Here is a 12176-nt window from a genome sequence, read left to right as displayed (position 1 = left end):
TGCCATTTATATTTCTCCAGTCATCTTCCAGGACGGCACAGCTGAGAGATGACTGGTCTCACCTGGTAGGAAACACAATCAGCAGAATTTAAAAGGCCCCACCCCTCCCTCTGACCCTCAGTTATTGATTGTGTTTCCCACCAAGGAGGCTTTGAAACCATTTGTTATGTTTTTAAAGAGACCTTAGGTCTGGGACCATGGTCGCCCCCCTTGGGAGCAAGGCTCGGAGCAGTTAGTGGGGACTGCGGAGACCTGAGGAGGTTGAACCTCTTTTCTGAGGTTTTTTTTTTCCCTAAACAGGTGGCTGGATTCCCCTGTGCATGTTGGGGCACTAGGACAGGTGAGTTGTCCATAACTCCAGATGGCTGTGTTATTCGTTCGTCCCCTCCCCGTACCTGAAGGTGGCGGATGGTGGGAGGCCTGCCGATGTGTCTCCTAATGCCTCGAGGTCCCTGGGGGGACTGGTGGAGGCTGTGTTTAGCCGCCTGGCAGCGCTGGGTTCCGTTGTGGCCACTCGGCTCGAGTGGCGTGCGGCGAATGCTACTGCGCATGCCCAGAAGCCGCCGGAGCCTACGTGAGGTCACTTCTGGCGGCCGAGGACTCCAAAAACATGGCGCCAAACGATGTTCATAGCAGTGAACAGAAGTGCTGATACTGGCAGCAAGCGAGACAGAGCGAGGGGCCGGAGGTCTGCTAAGCCTTAGAAGGTCCGCGACCTGCCATCTAGACCCTGTAAGATGGAGAAGGAAGGCGGACCGGAGCTCACAGCAGTTGAGGTTGCCACAGGGGGTGAGTAACTCTGCTGGAGCTTGTGGGGGGGGGTGATAATTGGGGTGGCCTCTTTTTTCCCCCTCCCCTAAAAAATGGAGACTTGGCTAATAGGAGAATATTTGATTTCAGAAACTGACCGTCCCAGGGGACGGTCAGCAGGCCAAAAACTAAAGCCACGTCTAAGTCTAGGCGCTGTGGGTACTGTAATGATAAGCTTCCACAGGACCACAGCAAGCCTTTCTGTTGCAAGTGCATCTACAAGCTGGCAGGCAAGGAGACAGCACAAGGGGCTAGGGAATGGCGAGCGCTGCAAATTGAGATGCTTGCTACCCTCCAATCCTTTAAGGCTTCGCTTCAAAAGTGTCAAGGAGAGGTCCCTTCAGAAAAGGAGATTACTCTTTCACAAGAGGATAGGTCTAGTAATACGGGTGGATCCCAGGAACCTGCCTCCTACTTTTCGGATGAGGAGGAGGTTCGTCACTCTGAGCTGAGCTCCCGGGAGGAGTGGGGGGATTCGGATCAGGACAGCCAGATAGAGGCCAGGCCTGGTGGACATCTTTACTCAGAAAAGGATATGGAGGGTCTCCTTAGGGCGATTTATGCTTCAGGGGACATTCAGTTGCCCTCAGCCCAGGTGTCAGCTCAGGATAGGGTTTACAGAGGTTTGGGTAAACTAGAAGCTAGATCCTTTCCGGTACACCAATCCCTTAAGGAGATAATTTTAAGGAAATAGAAGGAGCCTGAGCGGAAACTATTAAAACTTAAAACCTGGAAGCATAGGTGCCCCTTTAAGGAGGAAGAGGAAGACAATTTTTTTAAGGTCCCAAAGTTAGATGTGTCCCTAGCGCAGGTCTCTAAGAGGTCAGACCTGTCCTTTGAGGACTCTGGCAACATCCAGGATCAAATGGATAAAAAATCTGAAACATTGCTGTGTATGCCTGGGAGGCCAATGCTGCGGCAATGGGCCCAGCTCTGGCTTCTGCATGTGTGGCCAGGAACGCTGATGCATGGCTCAACAAGCTGGTGGACCATGTCTCACGCAAAAAGGAGTCCAAGGAGGTGTTAGACTCGCTAGGAGTCATTGGGAGGGCAATGGCTTACCTAGCCGAAGCGACGGTAGAGACAGTAAGAACGACTGCTAAGCCAGCAGCACTACTGAACTCAGCCAGGAGGGCCCTTTGGGTCAAGAGGTGAGATGGAGACCTTACATCTAAATCTCGTCTATATGGTATCCCCTTTGAGGGTTCCCGTCTCTTTGGGTCGGGATTGGAACAGGTGCTGTCCCGATCCACGGAAAAGGGTAAAAAGTTCCCCACAAAACCCAAGAAGGAGAGAGGGAAGAAGTTTTTTCGTGGCACCGCTGCAAAAGGTCAGTTTAAGGGCAAGAGCGAACAAAGGACAAAATGGGGGAGTGGAAAAGGCAAGGAAAAAAGTGGGATTCTTTTTTCCAGGGCTGGACCCTCCACGAAGGAAACAAATGACAATGACGCCAACATAAAAGTTGCTCTCAGAATTTCTGCCCCAGTGGGAGGAAATCTCGGAGAGAGTCCTTACATCCTAGATCTCTTAAGAACAGGACACAAGTTGGAGGTTCGGTCCCTCCCCCCTCAAAAGTTTCTTAATACTCAGCCCCCCCAGGGATCCTCTAAAAGCAGGAAGTCTTTTAGGGAGTGTCCGCGAGCTTGCAGAACAGGGGGTGATTACCCCGGTTTCAGTGGGTCAGATGACTCTAGGCTTCAACTCCCACGTGTTTGTGGTGCTAAAGCCATCAGGAAAGTTTCGGCTAATTATCAATCTGCGAAAACTAAACCGGTTCTTAATGTACAAAAGATTCAGGATGGAAAGCATCTATACGGTCCGAAAACACTTTCAGGAGGACGTTTTCACGATCATGTTAGATCTGAAAGATGCTTATCTGCATTTACCTATTGCCCTGGAACATCAGAAGTACCTGTGGTTTGCTGTACGCAACCAATCGGGGAGTAGAACATTGGCAGTTCAGGGCGCTCCCATTTGGCTTGGCTGCCAGTCCGAGAATTTTTACCAAGGTTCTTTACCTAGGGTACCAGCTGGACTCAAGGGCCCAGAAAATTTTCCTTCCCCCAGAAAAGGTCCTAAAAGTCCAGGGGGCAGTGGCGGACCTCCTCGTGGCCAGAGAGGTCTCATGGAGGAGGATTATGAGAGTGCTGGGACTCATGGTCTCATGCATTCCTGCCGTCCCTTGGGCTCAACTTCACTCCCGGGGCCTTCAGGGCTTCCTGCTCTCCTTTGGGATGGGAGAAGAGAATCCCTGGAGATGAGAGTTCCTCTGTTAAGAGAGGTAAAAGACTACCTAGAATGGTGGATCGTCCACTCCAATCTATCGGGGGGTCGGACGGTCACAGTTGGAACTGATAAAGATCACAACGGATGCGAGCTCCTGGGGCTGGGAGGCTCATTTGGGAGAACAGAAACAGGAATTGAAAGGGGGATATCAATAAACACTAAGTGGTCATAGTGGATACCCCGGCATGATTAGAGATAAGAGGGAGTGCCAACGTCCAGACTAGCTAAATACAAAAGAATTATTGGGGGGCTTTATGGACTTTATAGGCACTAAGAGGAGGACAACTATTTAATTAATAATTTTATTGTTACATGCTGATTATGGTCCTATTGAAGCACTCTTTCTAATATGTGTTTTTAATGCAATTTTGTATTGTCTGTTTGTAACAATAAAATTATTAATGAAATAGTTGTCCTCTTCTCAGTGCCTATAAAGTCCCCCAATAATTATTTTGTCATTTGGGAGATCACTATGCACAGGGCCTCTGGAACTGCAGTCAGACCAGAGCTTCATCAAATTTCAGAGAGCTTCTGGCGGTCAGGGAGGTGTTGGATTTTTTCCAGGACCAGGTCCGAGGGAGAGAGGTACAGATATTCTAGGACAATCAGGTGGCAGTGTCCTACTTGAATCTTCAAGGAGGAACAAGGTCTCAATCAAAGAAGTGTAATCAAAGTTAAACCTGCAGTGGCTTTGAAGTGTGTTCAAACCCCTGTAGGCCAAGCTGAAGATTTGAATGAGCGTTGCGCAGCCCTCATGACCAAGTCTAATGATGCCCTAACAAAGGACAAAGGCCCGAAGCCTGTAAGTAGAAGTAGGACATGTGCCACTGTTACTTCTCATAACCGGGAAGCAGAGGATTTGATCAGCTCAAATGACCGAGTTGAGTCAGATACAAGGAAGGCAAGGCCTATGATCTCCAGGAGACACATGTGGATTTATTTATTTATTTACTTAAGGTGGGGGTCCCTAGAGAGGAAATAGATGGAATTCCTACACCAGCATTGTTTAAGAAGTGGAAGCAAATGGTTGGGAATGGTAGATTCAGTCACATTAAGTTTTTCTGCTGCCATAAAATGGGGCATTTTGCAAAAATGTGCCATGCTGTGAAGACTGGACAACAGCAGGCCTGTGTGCTTCCCAGGACAGCACGGAGAGACATTCAAGTTTATTTGTTACGTTGGAAGTCAGTGCCTTTCCGTGAAAGTTTTTCAAGGCAACAGTGGGCACCCTTCAATAGTTTTGCAGTTAGAAATGGGCAGATAGGGAAATGTGAGCAGTGAGCTATGTTTTTGGCACAATTGGAAGGAACATATAATCTGCTTTGTCTCTTACTCTTTTCAGGTATTGAGCATTGAGAGGTGGAGCAGGCAGAGCAGATGACCATGCTGGATGGGAGTAGGCAGACCAGAAGAGAGCCTAAGGAAGATGTGGATTATTTCCTGATGGTGGCTGAATTTGAGTGGAATTTCATCTGAGCATTTCCTTATGACCAAGAGGACAAGAGACTTTCCTCTGGGACTTTCTTTACAAACTGCCAAAAGACATTGTTAACCCTGCTCAAAAGTAATGTTGCAGCCTTCCAGGGACAAAACAATCGTCTGACTGCCCACAAGATGGGGGTCGAAAGGGAAATTTTTCCTCCCATTTACAATACGGGGGGTTTAATTTGCCCTTTCCTGGACAAAAGGCTTTAAGAAGTTTCCTATAAAGTCAAGAGGTGGTATGTGTTGCTATGGCCAATTTTGTATATTGTCTTGATAGCAATAATATAGTTAGATTTGGTAAGAGCATATGTACAGAGGCCCTCCCCCCTCCATTGATATGTAAATAAACCAGATGGATAGGTTTTGGAGCTGAGCAGAGGAAGTTGGTGTGTGCAGGAAATGGGTGGGAGGGGCATGGAGAGAGTTTGAAAGAAACTTGTGTTCGGACAAGAGATGATGGTGGAGGGGACAACGAGGAGACATGGCTGCCGAAAGCTGGAGAACTTTGTGAGTTGGACTGAGCAAAGGACCATGGAGGACATCTTGACCCCTACGTTGAATAATTGTTTAGTTTACTTAATGTGTACATGCTTATATGTGTAGGCATATATTTTGTAAGCTATAAGTTGTGTTGTATTGTTCATCCTACAGTTTGTATGTGCAGATTTTTCCCTGTTTAGTAAAGCATTGATACACTTCAGAAGTCTAAGCTTCCTTGGTTTTACCACAAGAACTTAATAGCTAGACGCAAAGCATTGCGACCCCCTGACATGTGTCCCACATTTTGCAGTACAGTCACACATCCTGGTTAAAATTGGGCCAGAAGAAATTCTGTGTAATTCTATGGGCTGTGCGACGGGACCCTAGATGTCCTGCTAGTGGTAAATCATTTGCAGAATCTCCAGCTGGTATTTCTTAGGTACCACCAGCTGTTGTTTCTGCGAAGGGGATTTATTTCCCGGGGATGACTTAGGGATCATATACAGTCTATCCCTCACCCATTCATAAATCTCGTAAACAGGTGAATAAATATCTGACCAATTATCAACAAGGGATATATGTATCCATAAACAGTGATAAGTAAGGTCAAAGAAATATTAATCCCACAACACGTGATTGAAATCAATATAAATAAATCCTGATGTGAAAAAAAAAATTCAATTGGAATAAAGTGCAATGTTGATGAAATATAAAGTGCAATATTGGAAAATATAATCCACAGAATGTGAGCTATCCAAAGAATATATATATATATATATATATATATATATATATATATATATATATATATATATATATATATATATGAATAGTCCAATAAAGCAGCAATAAATAGTGAACTAATGCTCTAAAAATGCACAGTAAGTAAAGTGCAGTGCCTTGTGCAAAGATTGGTATAACGTCCAAAAACAAGGATCATAAAAACCAAATAGAGAAAATAAACAGAAACCGGAGTACTGACTCCAAATAGTCTTGCAACAATATCACTCCTTTTCTATAAAGACAAATGGGAGTGAGGGGGAAAAGAGTTGGTGTGGTGTGAATCATATAGTTCAAACTGAAAGAAAAGAGTTTTGTCTCCAAATAGTCCTGGAATAATATCACTGTTTTCTTATGAAGACAAGTAAAAGTGAGGGGGGAAAAGAACAGGTATAGGAGTCCATCAAAAAGCAAATTCAGCAGTCCACTTTGGAATGTAGAAAAACCACATATAGCTTGATACAATCCTCCCCCAGTGGTGCCAGCCCCTTACCTCGCAAAAAGACCTCAGATGGGTCTAGTAGTGCATCAAAAGCCATTCAGGCAGTGGCTCAGGATACTTCTTAAACATCCAGAGGGTCACTGTGCTGGTTCCCGATCTCCAGGATCTCTTGTCCTAATGGGAATGTCTCCAAACACCACAATATCACAGACAAAAGAAAAAAGGAAGGTCCTTCATGGTGTAGTATTGTTAAACAGTATATTTTCACATTTATTAAAAAAATGGTTTACATAAAAAAATGGTGGCACAGGCCAGACAAAAAAACAGCATGTAAGGCAAAAAACACAACAACAGGACTTCTGGTCAAGGCCGTAGCCGGAAGTGACATCACAGAGCTCCTCCCAACACGTTGCGTCACAACACACGTGACTTTCTCAAGGGTGAAGGAGCTGAGTGAACTTAGTGAGCTTAAACAATGAATATAATCATAATTAGAGGCGGGTAATTGAAGATTTAAGACTTTATGCAAATGAGACTAGGAAGCAAAGGATCGTGCAAAGTTCTGGACCACAGGTCACTAAGAACTCTCACTAATCTAATTAATGGTGGACCAAGAATAGTATAAATATACTAAAACCTACTGATTAAAATATATATAAAACCCAAGGTGAATGGTAAACAAAACAAAGTATAAATGAGAGTATAAAAGCATAAAAATTTATATTTAGATAATACCTCCAATATCACAGAAAATTACAACAAAATAACAGACTTACACATGAAACAAATATTTTTTTTTTATATATAAAACTAATAATTAAAGATAAAACTGTTTAAATCAAACTTGATGTTGAGACCCAGAGGAGCAAAAGATTGCATTTCAAATATCCATCTAGATTCACATTTACTAAGAGTGATGATTTTATTACTTCCTCTCCAGTGTGGCTTGTACTTTTCAATGCCCCAAAAAATGAGGGAGCTGGGATACTTTCCATGAACTTCTAGGAAATGTCTTGATACACTGTGTTTGGGGTAACCTGGCTTAATATTTTGAACATGTTCCCTCAATCTTTTCCAGAGGAGTCTTTTTGTTTTGCCCATATATTGGAGATTACATGAGCACTCCAAAACATAGATTACCCTCTCAGTCTTGCAGGAAATAAAATCTTTAATGTTGTAATTTTTCCCTGTCACGTTGGCACTAAAGTTCTCTTTTTTCTTTTTCCTTTTTCCTAAAAGTGGTATGATGACAAGCATAACATTTTTTGCATGGGTAGAACCCTTTACCCTCAAAGAATGTATAGCCTTTTTCAGGAGGGGGTCCAATACATTTTTGGCTAGCAAATCCCGGAGTGTGGTGGCTCTTCTATATACTAATTTGGGGAAGACAGGTAGTACTTGGTTCAGGTGGCGGTCAGCTGTTAGAATGTTCCAATGTTTTCTAACAATAGATTCCAGTTTCTTGAATTGCACATTATAATCCAGAATTAATGGTGTTTCCATATGTTCTGATTCTTCTTTTTCTCTATTTATCAAGAGATTTTTTCTTTCAATATTTACGATTTCCTCAATTTTTTGTTGCAGAAAGGATTTTTCATAGCCTTTATCTACAAAATGTTCTCCAATAAATTCCGCTTGTTGTTTGTAATCGGCTTCTGATGTGCAATTTCTTCTTAGTCTGACTAGTTGTTTGTAATGTTCATTAGCCAAAATGAATGATGGCAGCTGTCTATAGACAAATAGCTATTTCTATCAATTGCTTTGAAAAAAGTTTTAGTCTTAATTCTCGTGTCTTCATGCCAGATTTCAAGATCTAGGAAATTAATTCTTGATTCATCTATTTCCCAAGATAATTTAATGTTCTTCTCATTTCTTTCTAAAGTTTAGCCAAATCGTGTAAGACTCTCCTTATCTCCCTTCCAGATTAAAAAGATATCATCGATGTAATGCTGGTATAGAATTAGTTGATCCAGTTTATTTTTATAGATAAAATCATCCTCCCATTGTGCCATAACACTTTAGAAGTTTAGCTGCTTTTTATTTCCGTTTAGCACTTTATCTATTTATTTGTATATACCTCATAGTCAGCACAGGTTGCTTCGTTAGCGAATTAGTACACACCTTTTGATCATTCATAAATCTCCCCATCTATTCCCCTTTCCTGAGTATCTGCCTTAGCCCTATACTTGTGTAAGGCCAGGTCCTCCCGGGTTTCCCTCCCGAATGCCTCTGGGGTATCCCAGCCTAGGGGAGCCTGATCTAAGGTATATGTTGGGGAAGATAGTCTTACCTGTGTCTCAGCAGCAAGCGGGCCAGTTCCAACAGCACGGGTCTGGGCACGGGTAGTCACTGGGTTGGCTTCAGCGGGGCCCATCGGGCGTAAGCAGAAACGAGGGGGACCAAATCATTCCCCAGTAGTATATCCACTGGCAAATCCTTCATCACCCCCACATTCATGTGCACCGAACCAACCCCCAATCCAGGTGAACGCGGGCAATGGGTAGCCGGAAAACGGTGCCTCCTGCAACCCTTACGGCTACAGTGTCTCTGGTGTGTTGGCTGTTTGGGATGAGGTTCTTCTGTAGTAGGGTCATGGTGGTGCCAGTATCACGTAGGCCATTGGCTACCTTTCTATTAACCCCGGACAGTCTGCCTGTGTTGCTGCCTGTTGTCCTGGTTAGCTGCTTGTACTGGATCAGCCTCATGCAGGACGCCCCAAAAGTTCTTCCTCCTCAACGCAGTGAGCCGCAGGCATGGATGTGTGTGGATGCACCCCTATTGGCTTTCTCCATGCCTAGGACTGCCTGGCTGGATTCAATGGACAGTCTGGCATTTTGTGCCCTAGCTGTTTACACCTGAAACACCTGATGGGTTGTGAGTAGTCCTGGGAGTTGAACCTGGGCTGCTAAGGCTAAGCGGCCGCTGGAGGTGGTGTTGTAGGGCAGTATGTCTGTGGTTGGTAGGTGCCAGCTGGAGGGGGTGCCACTGGTCGATAATCCACCCGAGCTGTTGTCTTGACCACAGGGTTATCCAGTTTGCGGGCGTCTGTGTATTCGTCCGCCAGGCAAGCTACTTCAGGCAAGGTGAAAACTTTTCGGTTCCGGACCTACTCTCTGACTTCCGGGGACAGCTTGTCAAAAAAGTGCTAAAGCAGGAACTGCTGCAGCACCTCTTCCTGAATACTGCTTGGCATTCGGGGACCCAGTGGAATGCCGTGCGGTGTAGGCGGCATGCCCACTCAGTATATGAGTCTCCAGTCTGTTTGCTCATCTCTTGGAACCGCCTCCAGTATGCCTCCAGTGTGACAGCATACCTGGCCAAAAGTGCTTCTTTTACCAGCCCATAGTTCATAATCTCCTCGTCTGGGATTGCCCTGAACTCTTCACTGGTCCGGCCGGACAATTTCCCGGAAAAAATGGTAGCCCATTCCTCTGTGGGCACCTGGTATAGGCCACATTGCCATTCAAAATCGGCAAGGTACTCATCAATCCCCCCTTCTGCTTCGATTCATTTTTTAAAAGCAGAAAAATTTACCTTTCTCCTTTCAGTTGGTGCTGCTGTGACTCCTGCTGCTGTAGCACCTCTTTGCTGTAGCCAATTTAACTCGGTCTATGATCTCCACTGTAGGGTTAGGGCCATAATGTGCCAGTCTTATGTTAACAGCCCGATCAAAACTTGCCTCTTCGGGTGTCCTGTCTGTTACGCTGGGCCTTTCGGTTGTGTTGGATCTTTCGGCTGTATCCATTTCGACTAGTTCTGCGATGTCCCTCTTCTTACGGTTATTGGCCGGTCGGCCCCGGTTCTCCAGTAAGTCCTTGAAGGTAGAGCTCTTTAGCCATTCATACTGTGCTTCCATTGGCCTGTCTTCTTGTAGCTATCCTTCTGGGCTGTGGAATGATCCAGCTGCTTGCCACCAGTTGTAATGACACCCCGAGTATGAAAGGGGTTAAAGCCATTTAGGACATTCCATTTCCAAACCCAAAGGCAGCTACTGAACACCTCAATCAGCCGAACAAGAAACCATATGAATAATTCTCCCCCAAGTACGAGACGAGGCTCTGTATTGAGGTTCAAACAGGAATAAATTTTTATTCTGAGATCTCAAACAAATATATACAGCAGGATGAAAGTACAACCTCTCACCAAAAACCCAATTAACACAAGCTAATTATCTAATCCTTTAGACCAGGGGTCTCAAACTGACGGCCCTCCAGCTGTTGTGAAACTACAAGTCCCATGAGGCATTGCAAGGCTGATAGTTACAAGCAGGACTCCCACAGGCAGAGGCATGATGGGACTTGTAGTTTCACAACAGCTGGAGGGCCGTCAGTTTCAGACCCCTGCTTTAGACAGCTTTGGTGACTCAGAGACATGACCTTTAGGACAAACTTCACATCTCCTAGCTAGGGATGAGCTTGGTGTTTGAGTCGAACGCATGTTCAACTCGAACACCGACTGTCCAGAACTCTGTGGGCCGTTTGCGCCAAATTCGTGTGGCGCTAATGGCCCACAATGCACTGCGCCATCGCAGTGCATTGCTGGCTCATGATTGGCCAAGCATGCACTGTGACCCTGCATGCTTGGCCAATCACAGCGCCGGCAGCAAGGAGAGCCATAATTGGCCACAGGCAGGATGCCTGTGGCCAGTTATAGCTCAGGCTGTTTAGTACACGCCCCACACTATATAAGGCCACCAGCGCGGTGGCCTTGTGTAGTATTCCAGCGTCTGCAGGAGTTAGAGGGTGTTGTGTGCCTCCTGCGCAGTATACACCTGTATCTACCCTTTATTGTTGTTCTCTAATTGAGCCATCTGCAGGAGTTAGTGGGTGTTGTGTGCCTCCAGCGCAGTATACACCTGTATCTACCTTTATTGCTGTTCTCTAATAGAGCCATCTGCAGGAGTTAGTGGGTGTTGTGTGCTTCCAGCGCAGTATACACCTGTATCTACCTTTATTGCTGTTCTCTAATAGAGCCATCTGCAGGAGTTAGTGGATGTTGTGTGCTTCCAGTGCAGTATACACCTGTATCTACCCTTTATTGCTGGTGTTCTCTAATACAGCCATCTGCAGGAATTAGTGGGTGTTGTGTGCCTCCAGCACAGCACAATATACACCTGTATCTACCCGTTATTGCTGTTCTCTAATACAGCCATCTGCAGGAGTTAGTAGGTGTTGTGTGCTTCCAGCGCAGTATACACCTGTATCTACCCTTTATTGCTGGAATTCTCTAATACAGCCATCAGCAGGAGTTAGTGGGTGTTGTGTGTCTCCAGCACAATATACACATGTATCTACCCTTTATTGCTGTTGTTCTCTAATACAGCCATCTGCAGGAGTTAGTGGGTGTTGTGTGCCTCCAGCACAGCACAGTATACACCTGTATCTACCCTTTATTGCTGGAGGTCTCTAATACAGCCATCTGCAGGAGTTAGTGCATGTTGTGTGCTTCCAGTGCATTATACACCTGTATCTACCCTTTATTGCTGGAGTTCTCTAATACAGCCATCTACAGGAGTTAGTGGGTGTTGTGTGCCTCCAGCACAATATACACCTGTATCTACCCTTTATTGCTGTTGTTCTCTAATACAGCCATCTGCAGGAGTTAGTTGGTGTTTTGTGCCTCCAGCGCAGTATACACCTATATCTACCCTTTATTGCTGGTGTTCTCTAATAGATCCATCTGCAGGAGTTAGTGGGTGTTGTGTGCCTCCAGCACAGCACAGTATACACCTGTAGCTAAACTTTATTGCTGGTGTTCTCTAATAGATCCATCTGCAGGAGTTAGTGGGTGTTGTGTGCCTCCAGCACAGCACAGTATACACCTGTATCTACCTTTTAATTGCTGGTGTTCTATAATAAAGGCATCTGCAGGAGTTAGTGGGTGTTGTGTGCCT

The 12176-nt window shown here is 45.2% G+C and overlaps 1 long non-coding RNA gene across 1 annotated transcript in view; it reads left to right on the top strand.

Annotated features, from left to right (window-relative positions):
• The window catches only part of LOC143940814 (uncharacterized), an 83934-nt gene extending 78650 nt beyond the window's left edge, over positions 1 to 5284 (top strand). The window contains exon 4 of the long non-coding RNA XR_013263943.1: positions 4439 to 5284. This is a non-coding gene — a long non-coding RNA (uncharacterized LOC143940814). The remainder of the gene's footprint in view (positions 1 to 4438) is intronic.
• The last annotated feature ends 6892 nt before the right edge of the window (positions 5285 to 12176 follow it).

This window comes from Lithobates pipiens, unplaced genomic scaffold (genome assembly GCF_037356315.1).
Source record: "Lithobates pipiens isolate NorthernLeopardFrog02 unplaced genomic scaffold, aLitPip1_a1.2 Scaffold_3, whole genome shotgun sequence".
Taxonomy (NCBI): domain Eukaryota; kingdom Metazoa; phylum Chordata; class Amphibia; order Anura; family Ranidae; genus Lithobates; species Lithobates pipiens.
The sequence above is the reverse complement of the archived record's forward strand: the minus strand, read 5'-3'. Positions and strand labels throughout refer to the sequence as shown.